The sequence below is a fragment of the Macaca nemestrina genome, chromosome 1, assembly GCF_043159975.1.
Source record: "Macaca nemestrina isolate mMacNem1 chromosome 1, mMacNem.hap1, whole genome shotgun sequence".
Classification (NCBI taxonomy): domain Eukaryota; kingdom Metazoa; phylum Chordata; class Mammalia; order Primates; family Cercopithecidae; genus Macaca; species Macaca nemestrina.
The window spans coordinates 80,353,909-80,372,243 of NC_092125.1; the positions used below are offsets into that span (position 1 = coordinate 80,353,909).

The 18,335-nt window shown below is 40.1% G+C and overlaps 1 long non-coding RNA gene across 12 annotated transcripts in view; it reads right to left on the reverse strand.

Moving 5' to 3' along the window:
• Positions 1-18,335, reverse strand: part of LOC139358989 (uncharacterized) — a 226,661-nt gene that overhangs the window by 20,518 nt on the left and 187,808 nt on the right. For 8 of the 12 annotated variants that reach the window (XR_011614510.1, XR_011614501.1, XR_011614499.1 and 5 more), the window contains 2 exons: positions 17,282-17,404; positions 4,443-8,508 (listed from right to left, as the gene is read on the reverse strand). This is a non-coding gene — a long non-coding RNA (uncharacterized lncRNA). The remainder of the gene's footprint in view (positions 1-4,442; positions 8,509-17,281; positions 17,405-18,335) is intronic. The other 4 variants (XR_011614516.1, XR_011614507.1, XR_011614511.1 and 1 more) reach the window with 3 other exon arrangements.

Here is an 18,335-nt window from a genome sequence, read left to right on the forward strand (position 1 = left end):
GAAAAGATCAACAAAATTGACAGACCACTAGCAAGACTAATAAAGAAGAAAAGAGAGAAGAATCAAATCGACGCAATTAAAAATGATAAAGGGGATATCACCACCGACCCCACAGAAATACAAACTACCATCAGAGAATACTATAAACACCTCTACGCAAACAAACTGGAAAATCTAGAAGAAATGGATAATTTCCTGGACACTTACACTCTTCCAAGACTAAGCCAGGAAGAAGTTGAATCCCTGAATAGACCAATAGCAGGCTCTGAAATTGAGGCAATAATTAACAGCCTACCAACCAAAAAAAGTCCAGGACCAGATAGATTCACAGCTGAATTCTACCAGAGGTACAAGGAGGAGTTGGTACCATTCCTTCTGAAACTATTCCAATCAATAGAAAAAGAGGGAATCCTCCCTAACTCATTTTATGAGGCCAACATCATCCTGATACCAAAGCCTGGCAGAGACACAACAAAAAAAGAGAATTTTAGACCAATATCCCTGATGAACATCGATGCAAAAATCCTCAATAAAATACTGGCAAACCAGATTCAGCAACACATCAAAAAGCTTATCCACCATGATCAAGTGGGCTTCATCCCTGGGATGCAAGGCTGGTTCAACATTCGCAAATCAATAAACATAATCCAGCATATAAACAGAACCAAAGACAAGAACCACATGATTATCTCAATAGATGCAGAAAAGGCTTTTGACAAAATTCAACAGCCCTTCATGCTAAAAATGCTCAATAAATTCGGTACTGATGGAACGTACCTCAAAATAATAACAGCTATTTATGACAAACCCACAGCCAATATCATACTGAGGGGCAAAAACTGGAAAAATTCCCTTTGAAAACTGGCACAAGACAGGGATGCCCTCTCTCACCACTCCTATTCAACATAGTGTTGGAAGTTCTGGCTAGGGCAATTAGGCAAGAGAAAGAAATCAAGGGTATTCAGTTAGGAAAAGAAGAAGTCAAACTGTCCCTGTTTGCAGATGACATGATTGTATATTTAGAAAACCCCATTGTCTCAGCCCAAAATCTCCTTAAGATGGTAATCAACTTCAGCAAAGTCTCAGGATACAAAATTAATGTGCAAAAATCACAAGCATTCTTATACACCAGTAACAGACAAACAGAGAGCCAAATCAGGAATGAACTTCCATTCACAATTGCTTCAAAGAGAATCAAATACCTAGGAATCCAACTTACAAGGGATATAAAGGACCTCTTCAAGGAGAACTACAAACCACTGCTCAGTGAAATCAAAGAGGACACAAACAAATGGAAGAACATACCATGCTCATGGATAGGAAGAATCAATATCGTGAAAATGGCCATACTGCCCAAGGTAATTTATAGATTCAATGCCATCCCCATCAAGCCACCAATGAGTTTCTTCTCAGAATTGGAAAAAACTGCTTTAAAGTTCACATGGAACCAAAAAAGAGCCCGCATCTCCAAGACAATCCTAAGTCAAAAGAACAAAGCTGGAGGCATCACGCTACCTGACTTCAAACTATACTACAAGGCTACAGTAACCAAAACAGCATGGTACTGGTACCAAAACAGAGATATAGACCAATGGAACAGAACAGAGTCCTCAGAAATAATACCACACATCTACAGCCATGTGATCTTTGACAAACCTGAGAGAAACAAGAAATGGAGAAAGGATTCCCTATTTAATAAACGGTGCTGGGAAAATTGGCTAGCCATAAGTAGAAAGCTGAAACTGGATCCTTTCCTTACTCCTTATACAAAAATTAATTCAAGATGGATTAGAGACTTAAATGTTAGACCTAATACCATAAAAATCCTAGAGGAAAACCTGGGTAGTACTATTCAGGACATAGGCAGGGGCAAAGACTTCATGTCTAAAACACCAAAAGCAACGGCAAGAAAAGCCAAAATTGACAAATGGGATCTCATTAAATTAAAGAGCTTCTGCACAGCAAAAGAAACTACCATCAGAGTGAACAGGCAACCTACAGAATGGGAGAAAATTTTTGCAATTTACTCATCTGACAAAGGGCTAATATCCAGAACCTACAAAGAACTCAAACAAATTTACAAGAAAAAAACAAACAACCCCATCAAAAAGTGGGCAAAGGATATGAACAGACATTTCTCAAAAGAAGACATTCATACAGCCAACAGACACATGAAAAAATGCTCATCATCACTGGCCATCAGAGAAATGCAAATCAAAACCACAATGAGATACCATCTCACACCAGTTAGAATGGCGATCATTAAAAAGTCAGGAAACAACAGGTGCTGGAGAGGATGTGGAGAAATAGGAACACTTTTACACTGTTGGTGGGATTGTAAACTAGTTCAACCATTATGGAAAACAGTATGGCGATTCCTCAAGGATCTAGAACTAGATGTACCATATGACCCAGCCATCCCATTACTGGGTATATACCCAAAGGATTATAAATCATGCTGCTATAAAGACACATGCACACATATGTTTATTGTGGCACTATTCACAATAGCAAAGACTTGGAATCAACCCAAATGTCCATCAGTGACAGATTGGATTAAGAAAATGTGGCACATATACACCATGGAATACCATGCAGCCATCAAAAAGGATTAGTTTGTGTCCTTTGTAGGGACATGGATGCAGCTGGAAACCATCATTCTTAGCAAACTATCACAAGAACAGAAAACCAAACACCGCATGTTCTCATTCATAGGTGGGAACTGAACAATAAGATCACTTGGACTCAGGAAGGGGAACATCACACACAGGGGCCTATCATGGGGAGGGGGGAGGGGGGAGTGATTGCATTTGGAGTTATACCTGATGTAAATGATGAGTTGATGGGTGCAGCACACCAACATGGCACAAGTATACATATGTAACAAACCTGCACGTTATGTACATGTACCCTACAACTTAAAGTATAATAATAATAAATAAATTTAAAAAAAAAAAAAAAAAGCAATCCTATATAAGGTTTGGGATTTGGTTTCTCAATTCAGCCTCAAACGTCGTACCCTTTGGTGACTGTTCTTTTCTTCCACATTTATCCAGACCGCTTTTTCCTGCAGATAATGCATATGGAATTCATAAGACATCTTCTGTTTCCTTCTTCAAAGCAAACCATAATGAAGTTCATTAGCTGATAGTGATTCATAGTTAGATAAATTAGAAGCTAAATGAAGAAGTTTAGAGTATTTAGTTATCTATGAATGCATAACAAACTCCTTCAACACTCATTTAATACAATAAATGGTTTATTATACCTCACAATTGTGTGAGTCAGGAATTCACACAGGGCTCAGCTGGGCAATTCTTTTGTTCTTCAAGGCATGAAGTGCATACGGCAGTCCTCAGCTGGCAGATGGGCTGTTCTGGATAGTCGAAGGCAGCATCGTTCATATGTCTGGGACCTTGGCAGGGGTGGCCGGGAGGCTGAGCTCAGCTGGGACTACCAGTTAGAGCACCTGCACCTGGTCTTTCTAGGAAGGCATTGTCAGGGAAGTTGGACTTTTCACAGAGCTAGCTCCCCTCACGACAAGTATTCTAAAAGACAGGAGGTGGAAGCTTCATTCGCTTTAGGCAGCACAGTGTCACTTCCACCACAGTCAATTGATCAAGCAGTCAGAGCTTACCTAGTACAAGGGAGAGGACAGGACATAGGCCCTGTCTCTCTATGGAAAGAACAGAAAAGAATTTGCAGCCATTTCTTAATGAACCTCCCAGATGGTCTCCTCAGATATTGGCAGAGAGATTAAGACATCATTCATTGTCTCAGCAAAGACTTCTGAGGTGTCCACGATGGAGTGCAGGATGCCATGCTGGGTCCTACAGTGCGACTGCAAACGTGTGGGCCACAGGCCTCAGCAGCTTGCAGACATGGGTCAGCAGATCCGCAGTGTTTACATTTAAATATTTGCATTCATTACCAGTGTTTCAAAACCGCGAGGTTTCACATCAAATCTGAGTTTTTAACTTTTCTGGGAAGAGATTCATCTGGTTGGCACCAGTCTTGAATTGTCCAAGGGTCACTCCCAGCTTGAGATGAATAGCTCTGCCTCATGCAGAGAGGGCACAGGCTAGGCAGGTTGTCCAGTCCTACCCCCCACCACCCCACTTCCCAGAGTGATTTGTCTGCTCCCTTTGGGCATTTGAATTTGCCATTCTTGCTCTAGAGATGGAAACATGGATAAAACTTTGTCCCCATCTTTAGCTATCTCATCAAAAGCCATAGCTTTTGGAACAATGGCAAGATTTTATAAGATTTTTAAAGAAATTTATATCACTATTGTGAATCAGCGGTTTGATATGCTAGTAATATTTTTTTCTAACATACACTGAAGTAAAACAAGACTAGTAAAATAAAAATTCATTTTCACGTCATTGCAAACTAACTCTTACAATCTCTTACACCATTTGTGATATGCAGGCCTCACTTACACGTCACCCTTCCTAGGGAAGGGTGTAAGGAAGTATAAATGGCCCTGGAAACTGATGTGATCACTGTAGCCAGTTTTGTCTTCTCCTGCCCCATGTCCAGAAAGAAGGAATGCTGCATAGAGAGACAAAGAAGAATCAGTACAGACAGGCTTTGCTGGGTCCCCACTCCCGGTTCATTATGATTAGATCATATTTTTTTGTTCAGTTGTCTACATAGCTGTCCATTCTCCATTCAACCTAAGTATAAAAACAGTTTCCCCTAAGTCTTTGGGTCTTCATTTCTGAAGGCTCTTGTGTCACAAAAAACTTTGATTAAATAATTTTGTTAAGTTTTTCTCTTATAAACCTGTCTTTCACCTTTTCTGCCTCTATACCTCTAAATATTTAAGCATCTTACACTTAAGTCTTAGTCATCATGGAACTTTTTTTATATATGATGTGAAGTAGGCATCTCATTTCATTTCTTTTTTTTTTTTTTTTTTTTTTTTGTTTTTGAGACGGAGTCTCGCTCTGTCGCCCAGGCTGGAGTGCAGTGGCCGGATCTCAGCTCACTGCAAGCTCCGCCTCCCGGGTTCACGCCATTCTCCGGCCTCAGCCTCCCGAGTAGCTGGGACTACAGGCGCCCGCCACCTTGCCTGGCTAGTTTTTTGTATTTCTTAATAGAGACGGGGTTTCACCGTGTTAGCCAGGATGGTTTCGATCTCCTGACCTCGTGATCCGCCCGTCTCGGCCTCCCAAAGTGCTGGGATTACAGGCTTGAGCCACCGCGCCCGGCCAATTTCATTTCTTTCATAGGGATAATCAATCGTCCCATCACCATGGTCCATTTCTCCCCGAATGTGCAGACTCTATCTTATACCATGTTTCATATGTGCAGGAGTAGTTTTCCCAATTCTTTAGCCTAGCAGTCTGTTTTTCTCTCTGTACAGCTGGTACACTGACTTAATTAGCATGGCTTTAAAAATATCACGTAGGGCATGTTTCTCCACCCTGTTCTTTTCAAGAGTGTTTTTGGCTATTCTTGGTTGTTTGCTTTTCAGTGTGAATGGTATATAGTTTTTTTATAATTGCATTTTCTAAATGCTTATTGATGGCATTTACAAATTCAATTTTTAAAATACTAATTTTAAATTCAGCAACTCTGCTAAACTCCTTTATTAATTCTAATAATTTGTCTTTCGATCACCTGAGGCTATTTTTTGTAGAACAAAAATATTATTATCAACTAATGACAGTTTTGTTTCATAAGCATCCTTATCTTATTTCTGATTTTAAGGGAAATGCTTATAATATTTCACCCACAAGTATGTGTTTGTAGAAGTTTTTTGGTTGGCTACCTTTCATGAGATAAAATAATTGTCCTTTTCTTTTTAGTTTGCTAAGAGTTTCTTTTCATGAATGGATGTTAAATTTTATTGAATGCTTTTTCTTCATCTAATAAGATAAGCATACAGTCTTAGTATTAGAGCAAACTTGCATTTTTTGGAATAATTCAATAAGATAATAAATTACGCTGTTTGTTACATTATCTTTTTATATTCTACATCACTCGCTAAAATACTTCGTCAAGAATTTCTGCATCTATGTTCATGATTTAGATTGGTAACTTCTCTTTTTTGTATGATCTTTGTCTGGTTCAGGAATTATAAAATGAGTTGAGGAGTGTGTCCTGTTTTGCTATTATCTGAAAGAATTTGAATAATATTTAAATTACCTTGACTGTTAGTAAAACTAGCCTGGAAAATCAACCTGTTATGCACAATGTAAAATAAGTGTTGTATCTGTTCTAATGATAACTCGATAATATGGATGAAAAGCAGGGTGATTTAGTGGGAAAAGACTGAATTTTATACAGAGAAAACATACTTACTATTCTTTTTATATTCTCTCTTATTCTGATAATTCATACTCTCTTATAAAGATTTCAGATGCTTAGTATTGCCTCTTTTTAGCTGTGATCTTGATCAAGGTAGTCCTTCTGATTCTGTTTTCTTTACATAAAAATGAAGGGGCTTTCTTCTTTTTTGTTTTGAAATATATGCTTTGAGAAATTAGTTTGATAGTAGACATAATACTCTGGAAGAGAGGAGTAGGCCGTTATTAAATATCATTCTGTCCCCACTACCACCACCACTTCTAGGAATTTGGTCAAAGAAAAAAAATCTTATTTTAAATGTTTCACTTATTCTATATTACTAATTTCAAATTGATGTACTTGTGAAAAGCCTCAGCCTGATGGAAAGAAAAGGACACATGTTTGTGCAGTTCTAAGAATGTATGAGTGAGAAAGTTGACCTCTTTGGATTAACACTTGAACTCTACATGTTGGGTCTTTGCTCTGTCTCTGAGCCAGATCTCTTAGCAATTGAGATAAATATATCTTGCTCAAGATTAGACACACGCAGGGGGTCAAAAAGCTGAGCAGACAAGCTCTGCAGCTTGGTTTGGTGATAGCCTAGCTCAGAGTGATGCTAAGAGCTGTGTGACAGGTCTTATGTCTCACCAAGTCCTTCTTTCATTAGCTGTCCGGATGCATCTGAGGCCACATACTGGGAGTGGCATTTAGGAAGCCATTATGGAAACCGTCTCCATAAACTAAAACCAAAATATCCTCTACTGTCATTTTTCAAGTTCACTAATGGGGTTGCTAAAAGTAGGTTAACCCCTTCAACCCCTCTCTTGCTATTAGCCATCCACATTAAAGAAAAATACTGTGCATCAGAAGCTTAGCGCTGAGGTGTCAAAATTAGAAACTGGTCTTTAAGCAATTCAAGTCAGTAATTTGGGGATGATGGTTCACTGGAGAAATCTTACCACTTTCTAACATTTTGGTTAAATCTACCGTGGAGAACATGTGGAGTTTCAAGTTTGTTAGCAAATGTGTGCTTAACTACTCACACCATATTATCAGCAATTTAAGGAAAGGAATCAGACCTCCTAATTTATTTTAAAGCCCTGGGATGGTGTTGACAGACAGAGTCCCTACTTAATAAACATTTTTGGAATGTTATTCTTCTGTCTGAGCTCAATTTGCTTGGTGTGTACTTTGGTAACTGCCTCTCATCTAACCTTCCACCCTTCTTCTCCCACTTACCCCCTTATCTCACTAAATGATTTCTAAGGCATCCTTCCAACAACTGGCTAAAAACCCATCTGAAATTGACCACACCGTCTGTGGCCTCCCCCTCCACATTTGTCATGTCTTCATCCTCTCAGAGTTTACACTGTTGATGGGCTGCTTTACACATGTTCTCAAATTGCCTTATAGATAATAACTGTTCTTTTCCTATTAAAGAAGAATAAATGCCTAGAACTGTATTACATATATAATCATTTGCTCAATAAATATGCATTAAAAATGGAATGTAGAGAGGGAAGAAGAAAGAGCAAACAAAGTAAGAAAGGTAGTTTAGGGGGTATTTCATGTGTAATATATACTGCTGGTAGATACATGGTCATGGCCAGATTAGATGAATAACATGATTCCCTTTGGGCCATTATCCTCCAATAGGATACAAACAGAAATCTGGAAAACACAGAGAAGCCATGAACCACATAGAAAGAAATAGGTGTTTGTCTGTTTTTCCATCCAGCCCTTAGGTGGATATAGGGATTTCACAAAGGTGATGCCTTCTTCATTTGTTTGATATTTAACAAGCCATTACTTGTTCTTGTAAAGAAGATCTACTTTTTATCCTCCTTTTATGCATCTGGGAGTATGGCCTAAGTCAAAAAATAAGGTAGCTGGGATAAAATTCAGTTTAACAGTTGTCAGAAATCCTTGGTAAGTCCAGAAGCCACACAACAAGGGTCTGATAGTGATGTCTGCCATGAGGGTGATACCCATGCTGATGATGATGGCTGGCTGGAAGCAGGTTCCTTTGTCACTATGCTGGATTATTCTTGAAGCTGGGTACTGCACAGAAGAGACAACCTTCCCATTCATTTTTTCTTCCATTGAACCATTATTTATTGAATACTTACTATGTGCCAAAGATTCTTCTAGGTACTGAGGGTACAGTAATGAATGACACAGATATGGCCCGTCTCTCTAGGATTTTACATTCTAGTGGGGGAAAGACAGTCAATAAGGAAGTAAACAGATGGGCAAGATAATTTTAGAATGATGTAGACTATGAAGTGTAGTGAAAGATAGTGTAATAGACAGATAATTGTTCAACCCAACACATATGACTGTCTTTGGTCTCTTTGCTAAAATCTCCAAATAGGGTCTACCAGTTTATCTGTTCCCAAATAATTGCATTTTTCAATGTCAGGGCAATCTAACTTTTTCTCTTTCTCTACCTCTCCTTTCCTTTCCACCTCACATTTATTAAAGAACTAGGTTAAAGTGCTTTGCAATGCATCATCTCACTTAATGCTCACAACAGCACCATGATTTTAGTATCATGAATAGAACCATTTTGCAGATGAAAAATCTGAGGCAGAGAGAATGGTTTAGCAACTTGTCTAAGATCATACAACAAGTAGTGAAGCCAGGATATGAATGCCTGTCCTCTGATTAGCAAACTTTATGCTAATCTTTCATCCTTCTTCCTATGGCAGTTAGTCCTTCCAACAAAAGGATGCCCCAAACAGATGTTCTCCATCTCCCCGGGGTATAGTAGAAGGATTTGTATTATACAAAAGGATACACAAAGGGATATGAACTAGACATAGTGAAGAATGTCCAGCGATAAAAGCCGAAAACTTCCTAGAGAAGCTTAGGCAGTTTCTCTTCTAGAGATTTAGAACATGAGTTGGCAAACCACTGCCTGTAAGTGAAATTCAGCCCTACTACCTGTGTTTGTAAATAAAGTTTTACTGGAAAACAATCATGCCCATTCATTTGCCAAATGTCGATGTCTGCTTTCTTCTAAAAGGATAGAATTGAGCAGTTATGACAGAGACCCTATGGCTCAGAAAGCCTAAAATACTTACTATCTGGTGCTTTACAGAAAATATTTGTTGAACTTTGATCTAGAATATCAGGATGGATTTTGCTTGGGTTGGCTTGAGTATGGTTCTCTCTGAAGTCACAGAATGGTCTAATTGAAACTTTAATATTCTTTTCAGCTCTAGGACCAAAGAGGTATATTTCTGTGATGGTCAAAACAGGCCTATTCCTAATGGACGAGCCCCTCCTTCACACTTCTTTCAGCTGTCTTCAAGCTCCGCTTTGGCTATGTCTGTGCATTGCCTGAATTGTATTTAAAATGTATGTAGCTGACAGAAGTTTCCCAAATTGCATTGCAGACTACCAGTAAACACAGCTTAACTGTGGTAGGGGTTTCAGGGGAGAGTAAATTCCACCTACCAGGGAATTTAGGCTGGTGGTAATACTCATGTTAACTCTATTCCAGTTGCCATTTGGATTGGGCATAAAAAGATGACAGGTTTCTGCTGTCACATCGTAACAGTGATTAATATTATTGTTATGATTTCTATTATTAATAAAACTTTTTTTGAAGTTTTACTCTGGATAAAATAAAAACTAATTGTTAGGAGAATTAAGCATTAATTGATTTAAAATTCTTATTGATCAAACCAGAGAAGCAGAACTAAGCTGAGGCATTTACAAGTTCCTTTGGAAAAGTATGATATGTGCGTGGGCACACACACACACACACACACACACACAATGTAGGAAAAATAGGTACTACTGCAAAATGTTTTCCATCCCTAAGAAGTTCATGAGTATTTTCTCAATTCAGTTCAATGTAAAATGACATTTTCTTTTGCTTTTTTACACCATCCCTGCAAAACTGGACGACGAGCCTGCCTCTCACAAGCTGTGTGATCTTGAACAAGTAGTTTCCTCTCCCTGAGCCATATTTCCCTCTTCTGTGAAATGTAGCTGTCAGCATGGATGCTCTTTTCCTGTTCCGACAGGAGCCAGCAAGCCTGTTATCTCTGAAAGTCCTCCAGCCTACCCCGGCTGCCTCCTTCCATTTGGCCTCAAAACCACTTCTCAGCATGGTATAGTGAAAAGACATGGACTTGGGAGTCAGCCAGACTTAGGTTCAACCTTGAAAAACACATTTTTATTTAGCAGTTCAAGCCTCACACCACTCTCTGAGATGGCAGACGCTTGCACTGTTGCACATGCGGTTCTCTCTGGCTTTCTCTCTGCCTGGTGCACCACATGCCTGATCTTCTATTTCTCCTTACAGATTCAGGTCAGAAAATTAAAATCTCAGACTGAAAGGAGAAATCATAGATTAGGTGAAAATATTTGCAAATGGCATATCTGATAAAGGACTGTTTTCCAAAATACACAAATCAACAATAAGGAAACAAAAAACCTGATCAAAAAATGAATCAAAGACCTGAACAGACATCTCACCAGAGAAGATATTAAGATGACAAACAAGGATAAGAAAAGATGCTCAACACCATAAGTCACTGGGGAATTGCAAACTAAAACATCAATGAGACACCATTACACACCTATTAAAATGTCCAGAATCCAGAACACTGACAACACCAAATGCTGACAAGCATGTGGAGCAATAGGAACTCTAATTTATTGCTGGTGGGAATGCAAAATGCTACAGCTACTTTGGAAGACAATTTGTCAGTTTCTTACAAAACTACATACTGTTACTATATGATCCAACAATAATACTCCTTAGTTTTTACCCCAAGGAGATGAGAACTTATATCCACCCATAAATTGGACCTGCACATGGATGTTTATAGCAGTTTTATTCATAACTGACAAAACTTGGAAGCAACCAAGATGCCATTTCTGCAGGTGAATAAGTAAATAAATTGTGGTATAGGAGAAAAATGGAATATTAATCAGTGCCAAAAAGAAATGAGCTCTCAAGCCATGAAAAGACATGGAGAAAATTTAAGTGCATATTACTAAATGAAAGAAGTCAATCTAAACAGATTATATATTATATGATTCCACCTATATGACAATCTGGAAAAGGGAAAACTATGGGGACAGTAAAAGATAAGTGACAGCCAATAAGGGAGGGAGGGATGAATAGGCAGAGCACAGAGAACTTTTAGGACAGTGGAACTACTCTGCATGATACTATAAAGGTAAACACATGCCATTATACATTTGTCTAAACCCACCAAATGGTATGACACCAAGCGTGAACCTCAATGTAGACTATGGACTTTGGGTGACAATGATGAATCAATGTAGGTTTATCAGTTGTAACAAATGCACCACTCTGGTGGAGGATGTTGATAATAGGGGGACTGTGCATGTGTAGGGGAAGCAGGTATATGAAAATTCTCCGAACCACCTTCTCAATTTTGCAATGAGCCTAAAACTGTTTTTTTTTTTAATAATGTCTTTAAAAATATTAAAACCTCTAGAAAATTTCTGATTCTTCTCCTCGCCCTCAAGGAAGAGGGATATATTCCCAGGTCACCCAGGCGCTTCACGCTGTTACCTGTGTGTTTGTGATGGGCTCCCCTCATAGACACTGATTTTCTTGAGGTCAGGAACTGTGACTTTGCACTTATGGGAACCTCCACATTAAAAGGACTCCCTGCTTAAAGCCTGTCTATAGCCTTCCTTCTCACCGAGGCTCAAACCAAAGTCCCCATCATGGCTCCAAGGTTCCACACAAACCAGTCTCTGCCAACTTCTGCTTCCTTTCAGCCCATTTGTCTCCTTTCTTTAGGTTCTCAGGACCCAGCTTTATCCCCTCATTTTCTTTATACCTATAGTAATTTCTCTGGGGTGGTTCTCTACAGATAGCGCCCACCAGCCTTTTAACTGAGACTTTTCAGATCTCAGCTTCAATTCATTCATTCATTTAACAAATCTTTACTGAGCATTGTTCTAGGCATAAGGAGAAGGAAGCAGACAAAACTCCCTGCTTACCTGGAGTCTACATTCTGGCTGCGAGTAAGGCAGACAAGGAAGAAACAAATAAACCAATAAATGCAGACAAAGTTACATGATGACATGTACTAAAGAGAAAAATAAAGCAAATAAAGCAAGGCGAGATGGGCATTCCTGGGTGGAATGTCTTTTCACAGGAGGACTCAAAAGGCGCCACTGAGAGCATAATGGATGAGCAGAGACCTGCAGAGAGTGTGGGAACAAGCTGTGTGGGCGTTTGTGGAAGAAGCAGTGAGTGAGAAGACCCTGAGCCTAAGTGGACTCCACAGGATTGAGGAAAAGCGAGAGAGGGAGGGAGGGAGTGATGGGAAATAAAAACAGATGGCAGGGGTCTGGGTCTTGTATGGTCTTGCCAGCCACTGTCAGGTCTTGAGCTTTTATTCTGTGTGAGATGAGTGTTTTCAGCAAAATAATCCAACATTTGGAAGGGGCCACTCAGGCTGGTGCAAATAGAGGAAGATTAGTCAGGAGGTTTTTCCAGTACTCCTGGTGAGAAGTGATGTTGTCTTGGACCAGAGTGATAAAGGTCATAAAGTGGTTGACAAATGGTTGGGTTCTGGATCTATTTTGAAGGTAAGAACTACAGGACTTAGAGAGATGTACTGGAAACTGAGTATTAGAGAAAGAAGAGAATCAAAGATGACTCCAAGGTTTTCATATGAGTCACTGGAAGAGTACATTTATATTTCCTAAGATGAATAGCTGGGGAGGAGAAGGTTGGAGATGAGAATGGGAAATGAGGGTTGTGATTTTGAACGTATTATGTAACATGTATCTATTAGACAGCCTAGTAGAGAACTCAAGTATACAGCCTGATATACAAATTAGGAGTTCACCAGAGAAGACTGGGGTGGCTTCTGGGGTATTCCAATATTTAGAAGCTAAGGATATGAGAATGAACCAGCTAAAAAGCAGGACAAGGAGAAGCCTGCTCTGTAGGAGGAAAATCAAGAGAGTGGTTTCTCAGGAGCTAAATAAATAAAGCATCTCAAGAGGGAGGGACTAATCAACTGTGTCAAATGTTGGTGGTAAGTTCAGCAAGACAGGGACTTATCACAATTTGTAATTATCTGTTTCTGGTGAGTGTGTCTTTCTTCCTCTATGTCCCCAACCCATTGATTATAAGCCCCAGCAGGGCAAGACTAGTGTCTCTGTTCATCATTTAATGACAAACTCTGCTGGACACAGAGTAGGCATACAAAAATGTATTTCTTAAAAGAATGAATAAACGAACAGCCAAATGGTAAATCATTTTGTTAAGTCATGCCCACTTTTTAAATGTAAATCCTAGAGACACATCTCTGCTCTGCCCTTAACTAACCAGCTGCTTGCCCATGGGAAAACCTCAGTTTCCTTCCCCTGGATTTCAGTTTCCTTATCTATTAGCAAACTGCATGAGTTAATGGCCTCTACCAGATCTTGCAACCCACAATTCTTCAACAGGTCTAAGTCAGACCTCTTAATTTCCAAGCCATGGTGTAATTTTAGTCACCACCTCCCCAAAATGCCTACCATTGGCCTGAGGCTGCCTTGAATTCTGTCACTAGATTTTAACACTTTTCAGTACAATCTAATCCCCATGAGATACACAAATGAGGAAGCAACTATGACCAGTCATTTGTGCCAGAATGTGAGTACATTTGTCTGGTCTTTTCCTAATAACTGTTTCAGATAAGGGCCCGTTGAGAAAGAAAGAGAGTAGAGTATACTCAGTGAGCTGTCTAGGGAGGAAAGGGGTACAAAAAAAACCCACTAGAGATAAACTACTGAAAGTCTATATAGGGCAGGTCTTATTTGATGAAAATTGAAAGGAAAGATTCAAGAAATGTTAACTTGTGTCTTTAAGTATCTCCAAATCCGAACTGAATCTCCGGAGATGTTGGGTAAGTCATTTCTCCAACCAGGGTTTTGATCTCAATTATAAAATTGGTGAGGATGTACTTGATCATCTAAAAATGCTCTGCTGCCTTTAAAGTGAAGGATTCAGTGACTAGGGAATGACTTCTCTAATTAGGTAGGGAAGGGAAGACAGTCTATTTTAGCCTAGGAATGAAGGATGAAGCAAATAGTCACACATGTACAAATATGTGGTCAGTCACTTCAGTCCCAAGAAGGACTATCCAATTATCTTAGCACAGCAAAATAATAATAATAACAATAATTTTTTTACATTTACTCATGTTACGACAAAAATTTAAAATGACTCTTGCCCGCCTCTGAACAAGGCACTGTAAGTGTGGTCACATGCCCTGTGCATGCCGAAGGTCACAGAGTCTGTCCTCAGTATTGTCCTTTGGCCTGAGACTGCATACACAGAATTAGGATTAGTTCGATCTCTGCTGCTAACCTCCCCAAAATAACCCTGCTAGCATCAACAACAAAGACTTGGCTCTGGGCACTTCTCCCTGTAGTGGACTAGCTTGTACTAGACCATGTTTACACTTAAAGAAAGATGATATTTGTGACTAGGCACAGTGGCCCACGCCTGTAATGCCAGCACTGTGGAAGGTCAAGGTGGGTGGATTGCTTGGGCCCAGGAGTTCGAGACCAGCCTGAGCAACATGGCAAAACAACAACAAAGACAAAAATTAGCAAGGCATGGTGGCATGCACTTGTAGTCCTAGTTACTCAGGAGACTGAGATAGGAGGATTGCTTGAGCCCAGGAGGTAGAAGCTGCAGTGAGCCACGTTTGCACCATTGCACTCCAGCTTGGGTGACAGAGTGAGACCCTGTATCAAAAACAATCTCTCTCTCTCTCTCACACACACACACACACACACACACAAAAGAAAGAAGAGACAGAGAAAGAAAGAAAGAAAGAAAGAAAGAAAGAAAGAAAGAAAGAAAGAAAGAAAGAAAGAAAGAAAGAAAGAAAGAAAGAGAGAAAGAAAAAGAAAGAAAGAAAGAGAAAGAAAGAGAGAGAGAGAAAGAAAGAGAGAGAAAGATATTTATAAATCAGTGAATAGAATGGAATCTCTGACCTCACCCCAAATCTGTATTTGGTGGAAGCTGAATGTAAATAAACAGATGAACCAGAAGAACAAAGAAGCAAACAACATTTATGACCAGGAAAGAGAGTGAAATCACCTAGAGTATCCACAGAATCCAGCCTGTAACATCAACCTCATTAGCACAGCCCCAAGGGCAGGAGAAATTATGTTTTGGGGCAACAAGGATGAGATAAGAAACTTGATAATGACCATCTGCTGCTGATGTCAGGTCTACCTTAAGCAAGGGAGCAGGAGCGCTGGCAATGGGCACACACGAGGACGTGTTCCGTGTGGTGCGAGAGTGTGCGTGTATGCGTGTTTAAAGTACTGCGGGTGGTGCACTTAATACGGCACTTTTCTGTCCAAGAAAATCATATCCCCTCCAAAGCCCTGAATTATTGAAATCTTGAAGTTTCTCACATCTGTTACAAGCCTTGTATCACCATTTCCGCACGCTATTGGGTGCCATATTCTGTGTCTGAGGTTACAGGCATGCCTGAACCCTCCCACTGCCAAGCTGGGAGATCATTTGTTATTTCTGTAGCCATAGGGCTTGCCAAAACCTGGGGAGCTTGACTCTGAGAGGAGCCATCATGCCAGAGGGCAGCAAGCTGGCGAGCTGTGGGGTGGTCTCAACACTCAATATCCAAGCCTTTCAGCCTGAATGTAACCAGAGCCCCTCGGAGAGAAAGTGGCCCTGAGCTGCCTCAGCTGCTGTAAAATTCCTCTAATGGCCTAGTCTAAGTCCCTCTCACTCAGACCACCGCCATTTAGATGGAAAGTGAGTTGGGTCCAAATAGGATGAACCAAACTTCTGTCCAAGCAAAAAAGTTGGCCCAGGGCTCAAGAGCTTTAAATGGACCATGAATAATGTTTTACAGCCTCAGCACTGGGGTGAACTCAGCCCCTACACTTAGCCTCACCTTTCATGGTGTTATTTTTAGAGATCTCATTACACCCCAGCTTAAACTAAAAATATGTTTCCCAGGAATAGCAGAACATAGTTTTAATTGTGCGAAGTGACACAAATGTTCATGGACTCTAATTACATATGATGTTTCATGTATTTGATATCAGCTGTAAGGAGGAAGGAGGAATGGCTAAATTGCATTTTTCAAGAGCAATGACTAGACCTGCTTTGAGACTACAGGGCTCAATTAGCTTTCTGGGGGCTGGCGTGGTTTTCCTCAATTGACGCTTTGATTTCTAATAATTTGGTGTGATTCATGTAAGACAAGATCACAGGTCCCAAGAAGCCCTGTTCATGAGAAGCTCACCTCCAAGTTCTACCAAGCCATTCTCATCCAACACTGACACATAATTCCCTCCCCACTCTCCCACACTTGGAAGGAGAGGTGGTGCAGTAAAAGAGCTTTGGAATCTGACAAATTGGCAGCTGAATCTTTATGCTGCCCCTCTGCCTCTGTGACTTCAGGCAAGTTATTAATCTCCCTAAGTCCGGTTCCTCATTGAAAAATAAGAATAATAAATGTTGTACAGATAAAATACAATAATTTATGCATACAGCAGAAGCCTAATAAATTATTACATTTTTTCTATTTGACTTGCTCATATACTCGAATCAGTAGGGGCATTTGTTGAGCACTGACCATGACAACACAGGTGATATACGATGCAACAGTGTCAGACCCTGACAAAGAGTGCACACACGGACACAAGTGGCTCTGATGCAGGATAGCATCAGCACCAGCCTGGACTGTGGGGACATCAGCAAGGGAGTGCTTTATCCTGGGGGAAGAAAGTCTCATGAATTCAAGCTGGTCCTTTAAGGATTCTTAGAACAGTAGCATTATCTCTACTGGCGCACACAGATGTTAAAGATGTAGGAATAGGCTGTCTAAGATGGAACCCCAGCTCTGCCTCTTATTACTAGCCTAACCTTGGGCAAGTTACTTAAGCTATTACATCATAATTTCTGTAGCTGCAAGACAGAGCTCATGTTAACACCTACCTCATAATGTGGTTACGAGGATTAAATGAGATAGTTGATGTGATGCACAAGCCTTCAGTACATTGTCACAAACCAATTCGTGAAGAAATGTTGGTGGTTAATGGTACTGTGGGAAGTTTATTCCTGGAAAAGGGAACATTTGAGCAAAGAGAGGAATGCACAGGATAATTAAAGGAATATCTTGTGGCTTAGTTTGACTGAATCATAGTGCATATTATGGGAGAAAAGGCAGGTCCTCAAGTATCCTCTCTGGGTTAGTCTTTACATTCACGCATGACATTTTCTCGATTCCGTCAGTGTACATTCCCTGTCTCTCTCTAGTTCCTAGACTTTCATTGCAACCACTCAGACCACTCAGCCTTCTCTTTTCCATGAGAATCATTTTCCATCCCTGTTTTCAGACTATTCTGGTTTCATCAGCTCTTCAAGACAATTATTAATATTTTGATGAACTTGGCAGTTTAGTGATGACAATGTGATCACTCAACCTGGTTACAGGGAAAAACATGTTTGCAAATTTTCTATCTGGTGAAAAGTCTAAAGTTCCTAAGCTCATTTCTGTAATCTCTCAAATTCCAGTGCCTATTCTAGAAGAGGGCTTGGTCAGACTAAACCAGACAGCCACCCTGAACCTGGAGGGAACAAGCTCAACAGCACAGGGACAGGGATGGAGGTCAGGACACCAAGTTGTGGGTAGGCTGCAGGGTCTATGGAAGAGTCAGTTCATTTTTAAAATGAGATGCCTGTGAGTCCCCTGTGTGACTCGTCTGTCACTGCAAGATACTCACGCTGTTCCTATCGTATCATTGGGGTACTTTTCAAAGCATGGGCTGATACCCAATACTCGGAACCTTTTATTTTATTTATTTTTCCCAGAGAGGTACTGATGTATTTGCACAAAGAAATAGAAGTCTCTATCTCATGGACTTTTGGACGCAGAATAATTATTTTGCACACCAATGTGAATAAAGAGCAGGAAAAAAGTAGGCAAACAGAAAGAGAAGCCAATGCCCCGTCTCCAGGGTATGAGTATCATCACTTCGTGTTTATGTCA